Source organism: Glycine soja, chromosome 12, assembly GCF_004193775.1.
Source record: "Glycine soja cultivar W05 chromosome 12, ASM419377v2, whole genome shotgun sequence".
Classification (NCBI taxonomy): domain Eukaryota; kingdom Viridiplantae; phylum Streptophyta; class Magnoliopsida; order Fabales; family Fabaceae; genus Glycine; species Glycine soja.
Window position 1 is genome coordinate 11984643 of NC_041013.1, and position 21451 is coordinate 12006093.

The 21451-nt window shown below is 34.2% G+C and overlaps 1 long non-coding RNA gene across 2 annotated transcripts; it reads right to left on the bottom strand.

Annotated features, from left to right (window-relative positions):
- Positions 1 to 13986: 13986 nt before the first annotated feature.
- Positions 13987 to 18050, bottom strand: LOC114379517. Of its 2 annotated transcripts, none has more exons than XR_003659510.1 (4): positions 17555 to 18050; positions 17269 to 17389; positions 16411 to 16487; positions 13987 to 14287 (listed from the first exon to the last, which is right to left on the bottom strand). It is a non-coding gene; the product is annotated as an uncharacterized LOC114379517 (long non-coding RNA). The 2 variants fall into 2 exon arrangements; XR_003659509.1 differs by having other exon boundaries at positions 17269 to 17404.
- Positions 18051 to 21451: the final 3401 nt, after the last annotated feature.

A 21451-nucleotide genomic window follows, 5' to 3' on the forward strand; every position in this document is an offset into this window, starting at 1 on the left:
GTAATCATAAGACATAGGCCCTGTGGATTTGATATTTTATTACTTGATGGCACCCATGCACTTGTAGTTTTCTCATATCAATCACTCAAAATTTAGTTTAGTTTATTGCTTGTCAATGATCAAATTGCATGTAATTAACTAAACTAGGAAGCGATTGAGTTCATACAAATTGCGTGATCAAATCTTTTGTGGGAATTTTCAGCAGATTAGATTCTTTTAATCAACCTCTCTATGATTATTGTTTCCCCTAAATTAATTCGCCTATGACTAATTGGGAATTAAATTAGGGATATAACATTGTTAACCATGGCCAATTGTTAACAGAGAATTTATGAGGCATTGAACAATTGAAATAATTTGTGTAACTTTGTTGGGATTGGAATTGGAGTTGGGGGGAAATGATACACACGAGTGAGTCACAATCTTAGGTTGCTTCATACTATCTTCACACCAATTTTCTTGTGTTGATTCTTATTTTTGTAAAAGAACAATGGAACACAAAATCACTCTTATATGATTAAACTCTAATTGTTTAGTTTTCTACAAAATTAATTATTTGGAAACCCAACTAGTAATCAGGATTTGATATTTGAACTTATATTCCACTATTACTATTGCATAAGATACATTTGTCCTTGTACAAAATATTTTATCTATAGTTTATAATAATTTCAAATGATAATTTGTATGTAATAGTTATTTTACCTGAAAATTCATAAAATTATGGTACTAGAATGTGATGAAATAATATATAAAACATTATGATAATCAAGTAAAATAAATCCTTACAAAAAATATATTATAAAGATACGTACTTTTACTTCCTCTTACCCCCAACAAATAGTTTGAAAGAAAGCATAATAATTTCACATTTCTCACGTGAAATCCTTATTTACGGCAAACATTATATTGTTTCGTAAAGTATTAAATTAGTTTCTATAGATGATTTATTTATTTATTTATTTTTGAACCACTGAATTAGAAATTCAAAATCTTTAGAGACACAATTCAATTTAGAATAATAAGTATTATTTAGTTGTAGTTTTTGATAATTTATTCAAAATAGAGCTAAACACATAAAAATACCCAAAATATCCTTATAATTAATAGATAATTTTTTTATTACATCCAACAACTTATGACTAATATTTTTAATTATTAAATATTTTCATAATTTTTATTTTTTATTTTTAGTTATTATCATGACTAACATTGTCTTTATACTTGTTATAATAATGGTGTTTGTTAACTATCATCCGGTCACTATTTGTTTTAAAAGTCTCGTCACATTATACATAATATAATATATCATTACACTTTAGAAAAACACTTACAAGTTTTACTTACAGGTTAACAGAAAAAGAAAAGATTGGTGATGAAAAGAAAACCTTTCAAATTTCAAATCGTAATCCTTCTTTTTTTGTAATTGTTTTACTTTAAATATTTTTATTTTCAAACACATTATTTATATATATATATATAATAAATTTAAATCATAAATGGAGTAAATTTCTTCTGTACAGCTAAGCTAATCCTGTGTATTACATAATTTTTTTTTTGGTATTAATCTTTCAATTCATCAAGTAAAATTTTACTAATCCAAAGTTTGATTTAGAGGTAAGCAAGATTTGACTAAAAATTATTTCCGCCAAAAATTGATCTCAAATATCATCTAAATAATTCAATCTTAACTTCAATTTTTTTCATCAAACTGACTCCCCCAAAACAATTGAGGAGCCTAGACTAAATTTTTTAAATAATTTTTTATGGTTTAAAAACACTAAATATACACCTTCATAGTTTTAAGAAAATTTCGGTCCCTTCCAGTTTTTATGTATTTTTTTTTTACAAATTTTGGAAAGTGTCTCAATTCTTTTATATTTTCCTTAAATATTTACTGCATTAATTGCTTTTATTTTTACAAAAAACATCTTTTAGTAAAGATGTAATAATCAACTAAAAAGAATGAAATGTTGTTAATTTTAAGGATAATTCTAAAATATATAAATTATTGATAAATTTAATACCAATTATTATTTACAGGAATAGAATCTCTCTTTTTTAAATGATATAGACTAGGCTAGCTTTTTCTGTGTTAATGTTTTTCCTTGGCATAAAAAGAAAACGACCTACAGATTAATAGTTAATAATTTAACTAGTGGAATGCAACCTACTGCTGAGAGAACGATGTAGGAAGATAAGATACCAAAGTAGTAATATATGTCGATTGATGATGGATGTTCTCTTTCAAAATAAGAGAAACAAATTTCCTTTCATAATTTTGCAATCTACAAATTCTATCACAAATACATTATGATCGGCGGCCTATGCCTACTACAAACTCTTGTGGAGTCACATTCCCTGTCTGGTACTGCTTTTAATCACTATAGTATGATGATGTAGAACCAACTCCATCCGGATCAATGTTTTGTTCTGCATTTTCTTCTTTCTTGTCCCTTGCATCTGAGTCGCCCCCAATTGTGTAATCATTGACAACAAGATCAATTTGCCTGTCGTCATCATCATTGTAGTCAACTTTGTCATCAATATCCATATCTTCCTCACCACTCACATTATAGTGGTTTCCATCTAATAAGTTCTCAGATTTCCCACTAAATCCTCCCTGATATCCATCATTATTGTTCACCAGATAATCATACTCATCACCTATTGCTTGATAAGCATCATCTTCATAGCTTGATCTCTCTGAACTACTAGCATTTAGTTCAATGGCTTCTATTTCACCTTCATTGATCTCCTCTCTGAGAAATATACCAGCTGCTTTATCCATGGCATCTTTCGGGGTATCCCTCTCACCAGTGATCGCATCCACCTTGGCTTCTGAATTCTGCCAGCTTCTAATGCTCTGAAGACAACAGACATTTCCTCCTTGTCTGCATGGCAAACCTACTGAAATTCAGATTCCTCTCCCTCCGCTAGTCCCTGTTCTAAAAAAAGAATGATATAACACCCTACATTCTTTATTTTGCTAAATTGAACATTGTCCTACAATAATTTCACAGAATATTTGATGGGACTGCATCCGCTGATATCGGCCCAAATGAGTTACTAATTCAACAAAGGCCCAAGCCTCTAGTGTGGAGGATATATGAAAGGAAAAACAGAAATGGTGCCAACGTGCCAGAGAGTGAGTAATAGAAAAAGGGGAATTCTGTTATATAGTAGGATGAGGGGAAAGAGAGGGAGGGGGGGGGGGGGAGAGTATTGGTTGGTTATGGCAGATTGCTTTTTGAGCATCTGAAGGAGCCTAGCTCTGGGCAGGGGGTCTTGTATTTTCCTTTTGAGTTTTCCTTTACGTAATCCAATAATATTCTCCCGAATTCATAAACAATTACTGCATATTTGTTTCTGTTGCTGTTTCTGAGTTCCAAGTTTCCATAAATTGGTCCAACCTGTCGGATTCCCATAGAGGCGAATCTTTTTATTGTTTATTTTTGGCGAAGAGAAAGCCGAGTGAAGGAGAAAGTTAATGCCACCTAAAAAAAGGGAAGCCACAGTAGCAGCCCTAGAGCAAGAAGTAGCGAACCTCAAAGTAACGCTAGCGGAGATGCAAACGAAGGCAGAGGAGAATCAAGAGAAGTTGGTCTCGTTACTCACCAACAAAGAGGCTGAGAGTCCTAGGAAGTCTAACATATCAACCTTGCAGAACAGGGGATCTGTCACGGGCGGAAACCCGGGGTCTCATGTTCTCCATGAAAACTCCCTGGAGGATTTTCGTCAACCAACGAAGAAAGTGGAGGTTTCCATGTTTTCCGACAAGGATCCGGTGGCTGGATTACACGCACTGAAGTGTACTTTCAGGTAATGAAGAAGGTGAGTTTGGCACAACTGTGTATGGAGGGGTCGACCATACATTTCTTCAAATCCTTACTTGACGAGGAGAGTGAATTGACATGGGACCAGTTGAAGGAGGAGTTGTTGGAGCGTTAGGGTCAAATAGGGGATGGCAATGTCTTGGAGCAACTTTCAGCTCTCCAACAACAAGGAAGTGTGGATGATTACATCCGCGAATTTAAACGACTCACGGTGGAGGTGCCGCGTCTTCCAGATGAACAATATCTTGGGTATATTTCATCCATGGACTCCAATCGAATATCCGAGGAAGGGTGAGAAGCATGAGGGTGTTGGGTCCTCTTTCTCGTTCCAGATTGTTGAATCTGACACGAGTCGTATAAAGGGAGGTGCAAGAACAAAGACAAGTCTGGAATAGGCCGAGAGTTCTAACGAGCAAGGACCATTATAGTATTGGGCCTAGTTATCGGTCTGGATTGGGTCACATGCTTGGATACGGGAATATGGGTTGACCCAAAAATGAATGGGTCTTCATTAAAGGAGGAAAGGAGGTGCATGATAGAAATGTGCATGGGCCGAGCCCAAAGATGGAGTCCACTGGAGCTGGCGCAAACCCTCGAACCGAGATAGAGGGACACGACATTTGTCATTTCAGGAACTCACCGAAAGGAGGTAGAAAGGTTTGTGCTTTCATTGTGGTGGGTTGTTTCACCCTCGCCATCAGTGTCCTGAACGACAACTACAAATAATGATGCGAGACGACGAAGAGGACGACGAGGGGGAGGTTTGAGGTGGTAGATGAGGGGGAAGACAAGGAAATGGAGGCCAAAGGGAAATGCAGTGAGATGCATCTGGGAGTGCTAGCTTGAGAGGATGGAAGGCAATTTCGCACCATGAAATCACAAGGGAAAATTAGGGGAGTTCCTGTGTTATTGCTTGTTGATAGCGGTGCAACCCATAATTTTGTGTTCGCACAGCTTGCGGAGACGATGGGGTGGCCCATTACTGAGACCAAACCCATGCGAATCAAACTCGGGGATGGTTACAGGGCTATGTCACGAGGGAGGAACACTGGGGTAAAACTGGAGTTGGGTGCATCCACTATAGAATTAGATGCGCTTCTGTTTGATTTGGAGGGGATTGATGTGATACTCTGGATGGCTTGGCTGGCCTCACTTGGAGGCATGTGGGTTGATTAGGCAAAACAAATTATGCGGTTTCAGCTTAAGGGGTAGTGGCAAGAGTTACATGGAGCCACAGAGAGTAGCCCAAAGCAGGTGGCCTTACAAAGTTTCATAGGGATGCCTTTAAGGTGTGTTGAAGACATTATTTTCTCCATGGAGTTGCAAACCCAAAACAGGGGACCAGGGGCCGTAAATCAGAGTGGTTTGAGTACCCTACAGCAGCATGCACTCGAGGAGTTGTTGACTAAGTACAACAGGGTTTTCCAAGAATCAAAGGGGCTACCTCCAATTCGACAAGAAGAGCATTTGATTGGGTTGCAGGAAGGTCATAGGCCAATGAACGTGAGGCCATACTGCTACCCCTACCACCACAAGAACGAGATTGAGAAGCAAGTTTGTGAAATGTTAAATTCAGGGATGATCCGTCCTAGCTAGAGTGCTTACTCAAGTTCGGTCATTCTGGTCAAAAAGAAGGATGAGTCCTGGAGGCTGTGTAGATTATCGAGCCTTAAACAAAGCCATAGTACCCAACAAATTTCTGATCCCAGTTATTGATGAGTTGTTGGATGAGCTTCATAGGGCGTGATTCTTTTCTATGCTTGACCTGAAGTACCATCAAGTTTGCGTTGCTGAGAAGGGCGTCCATAAGACGACAATCAGAACTCACGAGGGGCATTATTAATACCCAGTAATGCCTTTCAGACTGATGAATGCTCTGGCCATGTTTCAGGCTCTCATGAATACAATTTTCGGGGATGTGATGAGGAAATTCATATTGGTGTTTTTCGACAACATCCTGGTTTATAGCCCAGATTGGGAGTCGCATATGAGGCACTTAACCATGGTGTTAGAGCTGTTGCAGACTCACCAGGTGGCTAATAGAAAAAGATCTTCATTTGGTCAGATTTTGGTTGAATATTTGGGACACATAATCTCCCTCGAGGGTGTGGCGATGGATCCCAGCAAAGTTCAAAGTGTGCTTCAATGCCTGGTCCCAAAGAATGCAAAAAGTGTGAGAGGGTTCCTAGGACTTACATGGTATTACTACTAGTTCATCCACGACAATGGCAAGATTGCCAAGCCACTAACTACCCTTACTAAGAAAGAGGGTTTCCATTGGGATAACCATGCTCAAGAAGCTTTTGATAAACTCAAACAGAAGCTAACTACAGGTCCCACTCAGGCCCTCCCGGATTTCAGCAAGGACTTAGTAATCGAATGAAACACTTCAAGATGAGGTTTGGGTGTGATTTTGACTTAGGGTGGCAGACATGTGGATTATAGCATGGCATTGGCCGATAGGGACTTGGCCAAGTCAGCTTATGAGAAAGAGTTGATAACAGTTGTCTTGTAGATTTAGCATTGGCGCCCCTATTTGTTGGGTTGTCAGTTTACTGTCTGCACAGACCAGAAGAGCCTCTGCCAACTGCTCCTTGAGTAGAAAACCACAGTTGACCAGCAGAATTGGGCCACCAAACTGTTGGGCTATCAGTTTGACATTGTGTACAAACCTGGTCTGGAATATAAAGGAGTCGATGCCCTCTCACGGGTGCATGGTGAAGCTGAATTACAACCTATGATCCACTACCCTCATTGGCCCAAGGGGCAGGAAGTGATTGAGGAAGCCCATCGTGATGCAGAATTAAAAGAAATTATCCACGCCTTTCGCAATAATCAACCCACCAAAACCGGTTTCTCCTATCAGAGGGGGGTTTTGCTCTACAAGGGGCATCTAGTGCTCGCTAGAGCTTCTCCATGGATACAGCAGCTACTTCAAGAGTTTCATGCGACTCCACTAGGGGGCCATCTAGGTTTCTACCGAACTTATCATCACGTGGCTGCAAATCTGTTCTGGTTTGGTATGAAACGTGTTTTGTTCAGGAGTGTGACATGTCAACATCAGAAATACATCGCAGCTGCACCTGGAGGTCTCCTCCCACCTCTCTGTATTCCAGAGTTGACATGGGAGGAGATATCCATGGATTTCATCAAGGGACTCCCTAAATCCAAAGGCTTCGAAGCAATTCTGGTTGTAGTGGATCGGCTCTCCCAGTATAGCCACTTTATCGCTTTCAAACATCCTTATACTGCCAAGATAGTTGTGGAGGTGTTCACCAAGTAGGTTGTGAATCTCCATGGCATTCCAGCTTCGATTTTGAGTGACCATGACCCAATTTTTGTAAGCATCTTTTGGCGGGAGCTCTTTAAATTGCAAGGAACTAAACTCAAGATGAGCACTGCTTACCACCCTCAAACGGATGGGCAGACCGAGGTGGTGAACCGCTGTTTGGAAACATTTCTTCGATGCTTTATGGCTGGCTGACCAGCCAAAGTCATGGTCACAATGGGTAGCTTGAGCCAAGTTCTGGTATAACACCACATTCCACGGTTCCAGAGGTACTACTCCTTTTGAGGCTGATTATGGGTGGCCTCCTCCAATGGTGAATTGTTTCCTCCCAGGAGAGACAAGGATGGAAGCGGTTCATTGGGAACTCATTGACCGAGATGAAGCTTTACATCAGTTAAAATAACATTTGGCATAGGCTCAACACGAAATGAAGTTTCATGCAGATAAGAAGTGAACTGAGTGCCAATTTGAGGTGGGTGAGATGATGTTTCTCAAACTAAGGCTGCACAGGCAGCAATCCTTGGGTGCTTGAATCTGCCCCAAACTCTCTCCAAGGTATTACATCCCATTTCAGACTTTGGAGAAAATTGGTGCGGTGGCTTACAAGCTGCAAGTGCCTGAAGGGAGTCGCATTCATCCCATTTTTCATGTATCGTTGCTAAAAAAAAGCTGTTGGGAAGTACACTGTCAAGGGAACTCTTCCCGAGTTGGAGAGTGACACCACGAATCCCATCACACTGGTGGCCGTCCTCATTACCCATGTCATTACAAAGGGATGTGACTCACTAAAACAGTTTTTGGTGCAGTGGAAAGATAAGCCAATCGAAGAGGCTTCTTGGGAGGAGGAATTCAATTTCCGAAGTCAATTTCCATCTTTCAGACTTGAGGACAAGTCTGTGATTCAAGGAGGGGAGACTATGACGGGACTGCATCCGCTGATAGCGGCCCAAATGAGTTACTAATCCAACAAAGGCCCAAGCCTCTAGTTTGGAGGGTATACGAAAGGAGAAACAGAGATGGTGCCAACGTGGCAGAGAGGGAGTAATAGAAAAAGGGGAATTCTATTATATAGTAGGACGAGGGGAGAGTATTGGTTAGTTATGGCAGATTGCTTTTTGAGCATCTGAAGTAGCCTAGCTCTGGGCAGGGGGTATTGTATTTTCCTGATTTTTCCTTTAAGCAATCCAATAATATTCTCCCTAATTCATAAACAATTACTGCATATTAGTTTCTGTTGTTGTTTCAGTTCCAGATTTCCATCAATATTACAAAAGTCCCATCAAGTGTACAGATAATAAGTTTCAAGGAGTCCAATCTTGGAGCACCAATGAACAATTGCTTATTGGCAAAGTCTATGAATACATTAAAGGTGTCTAGCCTACTGTTAGTTGGTGTTCTGTTATATGGAACCCAGTAATCTCCCCTAAGATGTCTTTCATTCTATGGCTTGCTATAAGGAACCGGCTGCTTACTCTTGACAAAGTTGCTTTTTTGAACAAGGGTTCCCTCAGCCCTTTATGTTCAAATGAGGCTGAGTCAAATGCTCATTTGTTCTTTTCTTGCAAGAAATCTCTCCAAGTTTGGGCTCACATTCGTGATTTGGCTCCTTTCCGCAGGCGTTTCACTTCTTTACAGCGCATTACTGACTCTTTAATTAGGGGCAGATTCACATCAGGTGTTCAAGGAAAATTACGTTGTCTGGCTATAGCAATTACAGTCTACTGCATCTAGTTGTCTAGGAACAAGCTGATTTTCGAAGATTATCAATTTTCTGTAATAGAGGTTATTAGCAAGATTAAATTTCTTATGTATAGACAAGCGCACCTGTTGCATTTGTTTTAGCATCTTGATATAGGTCTTCTTGTATTAGGGAGGCTTTTGATTTTCTCTAGCTGCGGGGTATGCCCCGTTTATTGTTGTATCATTTTGGGTTTAATATAATTTACATTTTTCCCAAAAAAAATAAGTTTCAAGGAGTTGTCTTTTCTTTTGAATCAATTTTTCGATACCACATTCAGTTCTTTTTCCTCCATTCACCAACCATGTTCCCCTTTCCATAATTTTAAATAGGCATATTTCAATAAACTCAAATGAAGATAGCCACTCAAATGAAATCATAAATTATAGTATGATTACAAAATTGTATAACAAGAAAAAAAATCAATTGATAGAATGAAAGTGTGGAGGGTGGTTACATGAATTTGTAACCACCCTCCAAATGTATAACAAACACAGAGAGCATGTGCACACACATACATGTCAATATTTATACAATTGTACAGAATCCAGATCTTGGGTCAAGCTGGTCCTAATTCTTAAACTGGCCATATTATTAGTTGGGTAAAGATCAAATTGTGTAGTGTCAAAGTCAAAAAGATTGGACTGCACAAAAATGAATTTCCAAACCTAACACATTAGTAGTAATACCCTTCTGAAAGGAGTGCAACATTCTTAGTCATTTTCTTTAACCTCACACCCTCACCTAAGGGCTTTTGGCAGCCTTTTCATTTTAAATTTAAATTAAGTATGAACACTGCAACGCTATATTTGTTTATTTTCCTCAAACCTTTTTAACATTTTCACAACAGTTCACAATCAAAGTAGGAAAAGGATACTCACCATCACAATTCCAATTTTCTTATCCTTCTCAGACTCCAGCTTCTGCTGTGAGGTGTAAAAGATACATGCATCAAGTTGAAAGAGCCTTAGAGCTACAGTAGCTGATGTATATGGAACCCACGGAAGTACATGCATCCTTTCACCATCAATGGAATCATTAGTGTGACATCCAGAAGCACTAAACAAACCCAACAACTCACAAGTAGTTTCATAGTTTGAATCCAAATACTCCCTCTTTATAGCACCTTCCAATGCAGTCAATAAGAAATGATATCTTTCACATCAGTAACAGGGTAGACAAATAAAAGAAAAAGCTCAAGATAAACTATGCATATTCCATTCATGGTAGAACCGAAGGAGTAAAAAAGAAAACACACTACAATGAACAAAAAACACCTAAAATGTTCAGCAATAAGGTATGAAACAATCTGTGTTGAGAAAAGAAGCACTACTAAGCATCAATATTAAATTTTAAAATGTTTAGACTAACACAATAACTAGTCAACTAGGCATATCATCAACTGGACTGCACCAGCTGGCTATAGAACAGTCCAGAATGTGATCTGGCTATCCAGTTCAACCACAAAATCAAACAGTTGAATAAATTAAATCATGACCCAGAGGTCACACCAGTTCAATCCCATCCTTAGTTTTTAAAACATTGAATATGGTTAAAGAACACTATTGAAATAACTTCTATTCCTTAGAAGTCCAATTGCTAAGACTTGAAGGTAAGACTATTATCCACAATTACCACCAGCATTGTCCTTCCTCATTATCAGTTTTATCATATGACAATGTAATTTTTCAACCAGAACAATGACCCTAAATTTTTCTTATTCTTAATTATCTAAATATTTTCCAGCTCCATATTGAATTATTAGCACTACCCCACTATTGGAAACAGGGAAATAATCCGGCATTAGTTAGTCTTTCTGTCTGCAACAGACATGGGAAGATCAAAGATGAACTTAACTTGAGACCATTAGCAACAAACTGGAAGTTCCAAAGGATGATTTATCAAGATGCACCAGATTACAACCTGAAGAAGGTCTTCACTTGATGAGGAAGCATCCAGCTTTGTACTCCAAGGTTTCCTGTAGTTGTCTCTCCAAAGAGGTTGCAGAGCTTATTGGGGAAGGGTTACCTACCACCCATAACCAAACACCATTAGCTCCAGTGAACTCGAACAAACAATAAACAGAGACCTTATCTAAATTCTAAAGAACTATTAAAAAAAATAGTTATACCTAACTTATCCACAAATCATAGTCAAGAAAAAAAATAATATGGGTTGTCACCTCAACAATTGACAATAAGATTTTGAGCAATCTCATCCTCAAAGACAATGAGGATGAAGCATGAAAACAATCCACCCAAATAAAATGACTACAATGTGAAGTTATTTAATGAAAAGTGAGATAGTCATTGATTTAGGCAAATACAATATTTGTCCACGTGAGTTATTTCATTAATCCATCATATATACAATGAGTATTTAAAATTGTAACTTTTCTAGCTATAAATAAGGATCTATATTGCATCCACTAATGGAGTCACATTCCTGTACTAATATTTTTAATTAGAAAGATAATTAAACCCATAGACTATATAGTCTTTTATTTAGCCAGATTTAATTTTTTTTTAGTTGCAATTGGATGTTGAATCACTCTATCATTCAATCAATAGTTCTTGTTCCTTTCAAAATTCAAAAGCCAACATAAAAAATCATAAATTATAGTAATAGGAAGAATAATTTTCCTCACTGCACATTTATAATATAATTAGCATATAGAAATATGAAGTATTAGCCATGCCCAAAAATTTGATGTACGTGGTCTTTAAGGCAATGCCTGAGAATATTAATTAAAAATATATTTATTGCAACTTTGCAAAATTGAATTAGTTCAGTTGGTCCACAGTCATGTACACCATGAAACAATCCAAAATCAAGGTAATAATTAGTTTCACCGGCAAAATTTGAAAACTACATAACCAATTAACCACATTTAATTAGTGAATACCCCTTTTCTTACCATGGCTCTGTTGACTTCCCTCCCAAAATGTAACATCCCATTTTTTTTTTATATAAAATTTTAGAGAATAATGATGTTTTATAATTAAATAAATAAAGAAAAATAGTTATAATAAAATAATGGTTTGAGAGAAAATAAGAAGGGTATTTTATTATTCATTTGATGAAGAATAAAATAGAGTTTCTTTTTTTTATAAAATAATAAAAATAAATAAATAAAGTAAATAATAGGTCGTGAATACCCCTAGTTATAAATAGTGACATGCTAGGTCATTTTTCAGACTTCTTAGCCTCCTCCACCTACCAATTTCATTTTTTCTCTCTTCCTCTCCCAAAACTCTCTCTTTTTCCGTAGGCCACCAAACCTGTCTCAGAAAAATGACGATCTCGGACTCATTTACCGTTGGATCATCGTGAAATTTAAACAGCATGTTCACAACTCATTTCCTGGCATTCTCACCGTTGGGAATTTTGATATCACGTCTGAGCTAAGATAAATATTCCTCGCATTGTAGCAGTTTTCTTTCCCGCAGAAACCCAGAGCCGTCTTGGTAAAACTACGATCCCGGTTTCGTTAACCGTTGGATTGTCGTAAAATTTGGATATGTTGTTCAAAATTCAGTTGCGCACGCTTTGACCGTTGAGATTTGCGAGATAATGTTCGTGGAGGGAGAAAAAGGAATCGCATAAAGATAGTCCAAATGGTGGCTTTAATCCTTTCTCTGTTTCTCTGATGTTTGGGAACTCTATCGGAGCAGTCGGAGGAAAAATTGGAAGAATCTTAGGGAACCTTTAGAGATGAAGCTATCGCTATGAGAAGACACGTGAGTCCGCTTAGAGGTAAGGGATGAGTTATTCACAGTTGGGGATTAGTGGGAACATGTGTACAGATCCTTAGAGGATTAAATTGGGATTTTATTTTTGGATGTTTGTTAAATTGCAATTTTTCCTTTATGATTATAAATAAAATATTGATGTCCTAATGAAAATTGCTTGATAAATTGTGCTCTTGATATTTGTATATTTCGACCTATGATTTTGATATAATTGTATAATATTATTTGAGGGGTTTTAGTCATCATGTTGTGATAGTCTTTTATATAAATTGTTATATTTGAGGATATGAAATAATGATTCAAATTGTGAGTATGTGATGAATTGTAGAATAACATGTTGCTTTGAGATTATAATATTGTTATTGAGATTGAGTATAAGTGTAAAGTTGAACATGTGTTAATTTGTGAGATACGTGTAAACATATGATGGTGGATTGTGACACTATGAGATGTGAAATTGTGAATGAGTTCTAGTTGTGGATAAGTGTGTAGTTAACACTTGAGGTGAAATTACTTGTGTTGTAAGCTATGAATTGTACAATAACTCGACCAGCGTTATCTTGAGAAATGCGTTGATGCGCAGTGTTAAAGAGAAAATGTAAGTTTCCTATTTAGGAACCAGTGTTAAATCGTAGCGCAATTGTCACTACTAAAAAAAGGTTTTTTACGACGGTTAATAAATGCATTTAACGACGATTATCAACCGTCATTGTTTAAAACGTTGTTAAAACAAAATCAGTTTTTACGACAATTATTATAATAACCGCCTTTAAATGTAGGAACCTTTCAAAAACGGTTATTAACTAATAACCGTCTTTGTATGCTATGTCAGAGTTTACATTCAAAGACGGTTATTTGCTAATAACCGTCTTTGAACTGTGTGTCAGAATAGGCATTCAAAGATGGTTATTAGTTAATAACCGTCTTTGTATGTTGTATCAGAGTTTACATTCAAAGACGGCTATTTGTTAATAACCGTCTTTGAACTGTGTGTCAGAATAGGCATTCAAAGACGGTTATTAGCTAATAATCGTCTTTGAAAGGTATGTCAGACTTTACAATCAAAGACGGTTATTAACAAATAACCGTCTTTGAAAGCTGTGTCAAAATAGACATTTAAAGACGGTTATTTGTTAATAACCGTCTTTAAATGTTGTGTCTTTCAAAGACGATTAATTGTTATTAACCGTCTTTGAATGTTGTACCAAATTTTAGATGAAGCAGTACAATAAACAGGTTTACCACAAATAACCATATATGCTGAATCATTGTCAACCAGTTTCAACTACTAGTATGTGTTTAATAATCATAATTATCTTAAAAATTCATATGAACTGAATCAAGGGACTGAACATGGAAAGCAGTGGACTCTGATAATAACTCAGTTTTAACCATAACATCCAAAAAGGGTTCAGTTTCAAAAATCTAATCATAGCAACCTACAAAAAGCTAAAAATACAGCTACAGATGCTAATTGCATTGAAATGTTGTGTATATTTATATTTATATGTTTAATTAGCATAAAATATTTGATGTTGCTTAGTACAGTGTGATTTCCAAGGAAAACATTGTAGGTTATTGCAAGATTATGTCCATTTACTAGTGCAGGCGCCTCCAACCCCATCACAACACTTGCATACAACTCCAAGCGTTGCAAAAATCTTTGAATACCCTACAATTACATCACATATATAAATCAATAAACAGCCAAAAAAGAATTTAACTAGAATGAACTAATAAAATCATAAATTGTTATATATAGTAATAACTTTTTTATATGAAAAAATCTGTTGGAGATATTAAAAAATCTAACTGATCATATTAAAAAATCAGTGCTAGTTGGTATACATAATAAGAGTATATTAATTTTTATGATAATTATTTTAAAAATTATATCTAAGAGAAATTCTAATTAGTTAATGGTATAATTATCTTTGTATTAAAAATTGGACACCGCAACAAAATCAACTAGCACTGATTTTGTTAACCTGCATGTGCAAATCCTCTGATTTTGTTAACTTGTTAAACATTCTTTAATTTTTATTATTTCTATTGTTTTCTAGTACACCAGTACACCCGTTTCTCCTTCACGAGGATTGAAAATATTATTTATCTTAAATATTAATATAGATTTATGTTTTATGTTAACAAAATAAAAGCAAAACTCATTATGCACTGAGTTTTAAAGAATGAGAAATTAACTTGTTAAGATTCTTTTCTAAAATGTTTTTTATTTCTCCCATTTATTGTATTTTAAAAACTATATTTTACCATATACTTTAATAAATTATATATCTATAATTGACAACAATAATTAATGATTAAAAATATTATACTTTACAATCAATAATTAAAAAATTAATTATAAATAATTCCTGCTATAAATTTAAAAAATATTTATATATTTAAAATATTCATGAATACTATTTACTTGTGTATAACACGAATCAATTAGAGTTGCTAACTAGTGATATAAAATTATTATCATTAGTTATGAAAAATAATTAACTCATTTGAATCTATCTAATATATCTATCTATGTAAAGGAAGTTTGAATTTATATGAATCGTTAGATCAAAATTTTTAAATTAATTTAAAGTTACTTTTAAATTGAAAACACTGTGTTCTTGCGTCTTGAGATTTGACAAGTCACTATAAAAATTCAGAAATTGTGAAAATTCAGAAATGTATTATGAAAATTCAGAAATTGTAACATATCCAGCAGAAAAGATGTTTATTTATAGTCGAGAACATAAGATAGAAAAGATATTTTCTTAAAAGCAAGTAGATGCATCATATAAAAAAGTATCCAATAACTCTAGTTATGCATGGAATCTGATATTTTTTTTTGGCTTCCTAAGCACTCTAATATGACTGAAATCTTCAAAAGTTCAAACTGATCAATCCTCACACTTCCACTTGGTAGATATACCACTCAATTATTAGTAGATACTTATTGTTCTATTATTTCTAAATCTTCAGGAATACTAAAGGGTGATCAAGAAAGGACTCTCACAAGGCCCTCTTACCTCTGTGATTACGTCTAAGGCAGCATCTTGAGGAGGAAGCTAACCTGAATAGCCAAATTGCACCAAATTGCTATCCGCATTTGAGACTGGAAAAGTCAAGCTTTTTTGTAAAACAAAACTTCAAGCGGAAATTTAAGATGGTACAAGTATATATAGAAGTGGATGGATTATGAAGGTAGCTGAATCAAATGCTTTAGCTCTATCAATTTTTGTAAAGGAAAGTGAGCATTGGCTAAAAGGGAAAGACTAGAGAGCAAAGAAGGATCAGGAAGGCTCCTTATAGGGATAGCTTCATTTTATTTTAATGGTTATCAGATCCAGAGTTGTAGTTGCACTCACTATATGCTATGGGAACTAAAATCAATATATAAGAAACCATATAGAGCACTAAGTCACAGCTAGATTCCATCTATATTGTCCAAATATCTATCAATTTTGTACCTCAAGTTTATAAACATTAGATTCATTTGTCTTTATTTTATAGAAATTAATTAAGCAATTAGTATAAAAATTATTAATCTTCATTAAAATAGAATTATCATAAACAATATGATGCATTAGTAACATATACCTCAATTTTCCATGTTAATAAATTTGTATGTTAACGCCATATATTATACTTTTATCATAAATTTATAATTTATAATAATATATATACAATAACAGAAACGCACCTAACAACTCATCATTAAGTTTATGATTTTTTTTAGGTGAGCCATTCAAGCAACCAACATATATCTTAATGTCCAAAACAAAAAGAAGTTACCTGTTTTCCATGTGAAGACAAACTTTTATGCAGTTCCTCTAGAGCAGTGATTCCAGCGGTGTCAATGTTCACCAAATCTATCGGAAGAAAAGCCTCATGAATCAAATAATAATACACATACACTTTGTTATTTTAAACACCATATTAATATTTCTTATTTCTTTTTCTCTTTCTTTTCATCACATCACAAAATCTATCAAATCTATATACTTTTTTCTTTTTCTAGGTGCTCAATGGGTATTAACTAGAGTAGTTCATGTATCATTTTTCTTTTAATAATAATAAAAAAAAACAGCAGCTGATCGAAATTGTAAAATTTTTAACCACATTGCTTTCTCACCAATGGTCTTATGTATAATATTCTAAGATGTATATATGTGTACTTTTTTCGAACTTTACGTAATCAGTTATTATAGGTACTTTAGTAAAAGTAAAAGGTGCAAAATATGCTGTTAATTTCATTTTCTTTTCCTTTTTGTGGAAAGATCAATATCCTCCTATATTTAATAACGAGAGTCAGAAAGTCTTACTTGAGGTGTCAAGCCGTACTGGAGGTGTCAAGAATTAAAAGTGAAAAGCCTTACTGACATCTCTTCCGTTTTCTTTTCTTTAAAAACTACAAGATATAATATGTTTTTCATATACTAATAGATTTCATTTTCAGTATATTACCTAATTTTTTTATTATATCTAACATTTTCAAAATTTTATTTTTGGTGCTTTCTATTATTTTTTATTTATCAATTAAATGAATACGTGACAAATTATCATAATATCAATTATCAAATAAATAATGATATGATAAACTAATACAACATCACATTAGCATAATGATATTAAAAATAAAAGAAAGCCAACCTGCATGTGCAAATCCTCTGATTTGCAGGTTTCCATAACTGAAGAAGCCATGTTGAAGTGTTTGGGAGAACTTTGTCTCGTGAAAAACTGACCAACTACATTCTCATGTGATGTGACTTACCTGTGAATTGCAAAGCTATGAAGTTGAAAGACTTGGGGTTAGAAAGCACCTTAAATAACGCAACAAAAGGCCTTGCTTCATTTTCACACCAAATATATATAAAAAAAAAATAGATACATATATATATATATATATAAAAGAGATATGAACTAAAGGATTCGGGACCTTATAAGTCCAATCAGCTGAGCCCACTGAGCATCAACAGTACTCCATTGATCCCCCTCAATAACCAAAACAATATGAAATACGGCATGTGAGAATAGGGTCAGAGAGGATAACATTAGCACAGACCATGATATCAAAGATGGTTGACAGACACAAAATCTTGTTTGCAAAACAAGAAAAAAGATTCACTACATAAATAAAAGACATAACTAGTTATATTAGCATCTAAAATACTAGAAAAAAGAAGTGCCAAGTGATGAAATGATAGAAAAGAATAATAAAATCATATATATCCAAACAAACTTATATCACCAAATGCCTCCTAAAGGACCTGTAGATGAACCTTCCTCTGCACCTTCTTGTCTCAAACAATGGGGAGTACTCAACCCTCCCCATAATAACTATGCTAATTATGTGTGTCTTGTTCTACACAATTTGGTTTTTTTGCTATTAGTTGCATTGGTATTTGTAGCCAATACTAAGGCATTATTGCCATTTGAAAGTTTGTATTTAATTGACTTATTTTCCATTGAGTTAGCGTGCCTTTTTTTAAAAGGATATTGCTGCATAATTTGGTGGTAATAGAATATAATAAGAGTTCCATTATAATAGAATATAATAAGGCAAGGAAAGCCAATGATACACCTGCTACCTGCTGGTAATAGAATATAATACCATCATTATTGTTTAATAAGAGTTCCATTAAGAATATTTAAATCATTCCCCACCTAACCCCATTTAATTTTATATTGATATTGAATTGATTGAAATTAAGCTTATAAGTTACGAACTATTTTTCACTTATCCTAGAAAGTTTATTTAAACTTAATTAAATTGAAAATAAATTATAAACAAATATTAAAGTAACTATTTTAATAAGTTCTCTATCAAACACCTGCCAAATATACTTATATATCTCATAAGATAACTCTAAAAAATTATGATTACATTAAAAAATCTATTTTTCTTTAAAAAAAATATTTTATACATACGAATGTAGTGTGTGACTGTAAATTAAAGATATGCAAGTTTTATTTCTTTTTATCATCAAATATTAATTTCTTAATTTGGTTAAAAATTACTATTGATATACATTAAAATTAATCTATAAATTTTTGGCATGTCTAAAAATTAAAATTTTTAAATACGTGTACTTTAATTATCATTAAAATTAATCTATAAATTTATTTTACACATTTTTTATAACTATTATATTTTCATTATATGAGATAACTAATACCAAATAAAATTAATATTTTTTTAAGAAATGATCAAACAAATTAGTTATAATACATCTTTATTCCATAAAAAAATGTTATTAACTACAACAGTTTTTTTTATGGAAAATAATATTTGTTGTGCAGCTGATGGTGATATTAGTTCCGTCAAGATGACCAGGACATGCGTACTTGAGATAATGCCATTCAAATACATATAATAAATAATTTTTCAATAAGTGAACCTTATTTTTTTATTTAGTAGTACTCTTATTATCAATGCAGTAAAATTCAATTTCAACCAATAATAAAAACAGTTGGAAAAAAATATAAACATGTTAATAGCATTAATCCTCAAGATCACAGAAAGTGAATATGGATCTTGATTAGTAATGTAGATAAACAAATGACTTGTGTCTGGATCCTAAAACAGAATGTTAAGAATGATTTAGTCAAGTTAAAACTACCAACCAAGTAAGGCTAGCTCTACCTGGAATTGGCACATACCATAAAGATTAAAGAGTGCAAATTAATACAATATAGGATTACTAGTGCCAAATCAATATGTGCATCCCAAATCCAAACCAATATAGGATTACTGCTCATAGACAGATTTGTCATCCCATTCCCGAAACACAATACAATAAAAAAGAATAGCAAAACAAAAGAAAAATAAAAGTTTAACATGAAGAAAAGGTGTTAAAGAAAAAATTTACCTTAGTTTGTCATCTACAAAATCCATTTTAGTTCCAATGACATTCATAAGGGCCTTTGGATCAATCAATATATTAACACCCTTATCCTCAAGCAACTCATCAAACTTCCCTTTTTCACCTGTCAAAGCAACAAGAATCTAAGATCAAAAAGTCATAACTCATAATGCAATCACACATCCATCTCGAGCTCACCGCAATTGAAAGGAATAATCAGTACAGAAAAATAGTAAATTCCCAACAGGATTAAACTCTAAAGGTCAATGAGATTTTTATATGAGAATAGATTAGCACCAAAGGTCAATTTTGAGGTATGCCTATTTACAACCAAGCCACTACACCCTTTTCTAACAAAGCTGAATCCCACTCCCTACTCAACCTCCTATTTAAGCTATACCCGTCTTTCCATACTCTCTAACTAGTAACTAACTGCTAATATTTGGGAATCTCTAGGAGCCAAAATATGTAATATTTTGCCATTGAGCATAAGTTGTACTGTGTTGAATAATTTTACAGTTTACAATATATAATTGCGACACAAATCTCACTCATTTTAACCATATTTCCAGCTAAGATATCAAGAAATAAAAATATGGGTACAATGAAAGCATTTTATTGGAGAGCTTATTAAAACAAATCCCAATCTCTATCCACCCCTTCATTATAAAATATAAATCTACGTAGTCATTCTTAGGTGAGATGAATTCTAAGACCTACAGTCTTTCTCAATAAGCCCCAAGTGGCTTCTCCTACGTTATGTATTTCACATTTTATTTCTAAATTTTATTTCTTTCATATATTATTGCTTAAATTTAGTCAAATCGAAATTTTACTCCAAGTTTAGATTTTGGCATCAAATTAGAAGACATTGAGACGGTATTTCTTGATTCAAACAATTTACTTCCAAATTTTCGTCTTTAATTTTAAAAATGTTATGTCTTTAATTTGTTAGTTGTTTCTTTCAAATTTGAGAAAAGGAATAATCTTGTGAGCCTCTATCCTCTTATAATGATAATTCCATGTCAACGTAAGTAAATTATCATCTGTAGTGATGTAATATATATAAAAACATCATAAAACCTACCTATTTGTAGTGATGAAAGTTTAGAATTGAAGTCTTCAGTTACAGCTGGTGCAGATGGTGTGATGGTAAAGAAGATGATGATTAGCCATTCAAAAATAATTTCTTGAAGCATTGGAACTAAATCAAGCTGTATTTTGTTTATATCATCATGTAACAAGTGGACCCGCATGAAAAAAATTCCACAGCATCTGTGTCATACATACAAGATATTATTAATCTACATCTACAAAAAGGTAATAACATTTTGCTAACAAATACAACTGCCTATATGCTTTGAGAACTTGATCTACAGGAAAGGTCAACATGGTACCAAATCATGGCTGACCAAGTACTTATAGAATACAATCCTTGAACTCAATCCTATAACTTACCATACAGACAAGGCATCGACAGCAATAGTGGCATTCTTCAACTGGCTAGTCATAAGTACCAATATCCTGTAGTACTAGCTCTCTAAGCTGCATCAACATTTAAGATTCACGTGTCACCAACCAAGTACCCAAATGTTCTTCTCATTAAATGCACCAATTATACATAATTGATTGTCTAGTTTCATTCTCATTCGAGATTAGAATTTTGTTAATAAATAAAAATGATTTCAACTGTTAAGACAAAATACAAGGCCAATGAAAAACTGAAAGACATCATATAAGTCCAGCAAGAATTCAAAGACTTCACTAGATATGCCAGAAATACTAATATACGAATTCAAAGACTCTGTTGCGGCGCCTTTGTGTTTGCCGCAGACACAAACAAGTGCTGCTATGCATCTCTAACCAAATAAGTGCTGCAGACACAGCACAAACAAGTTTTTATATACAAAATTTAAGATCTTTACTCTTGTTTTCAAATAGCATATGCACAGGGTAGCTAGCCTGATTGC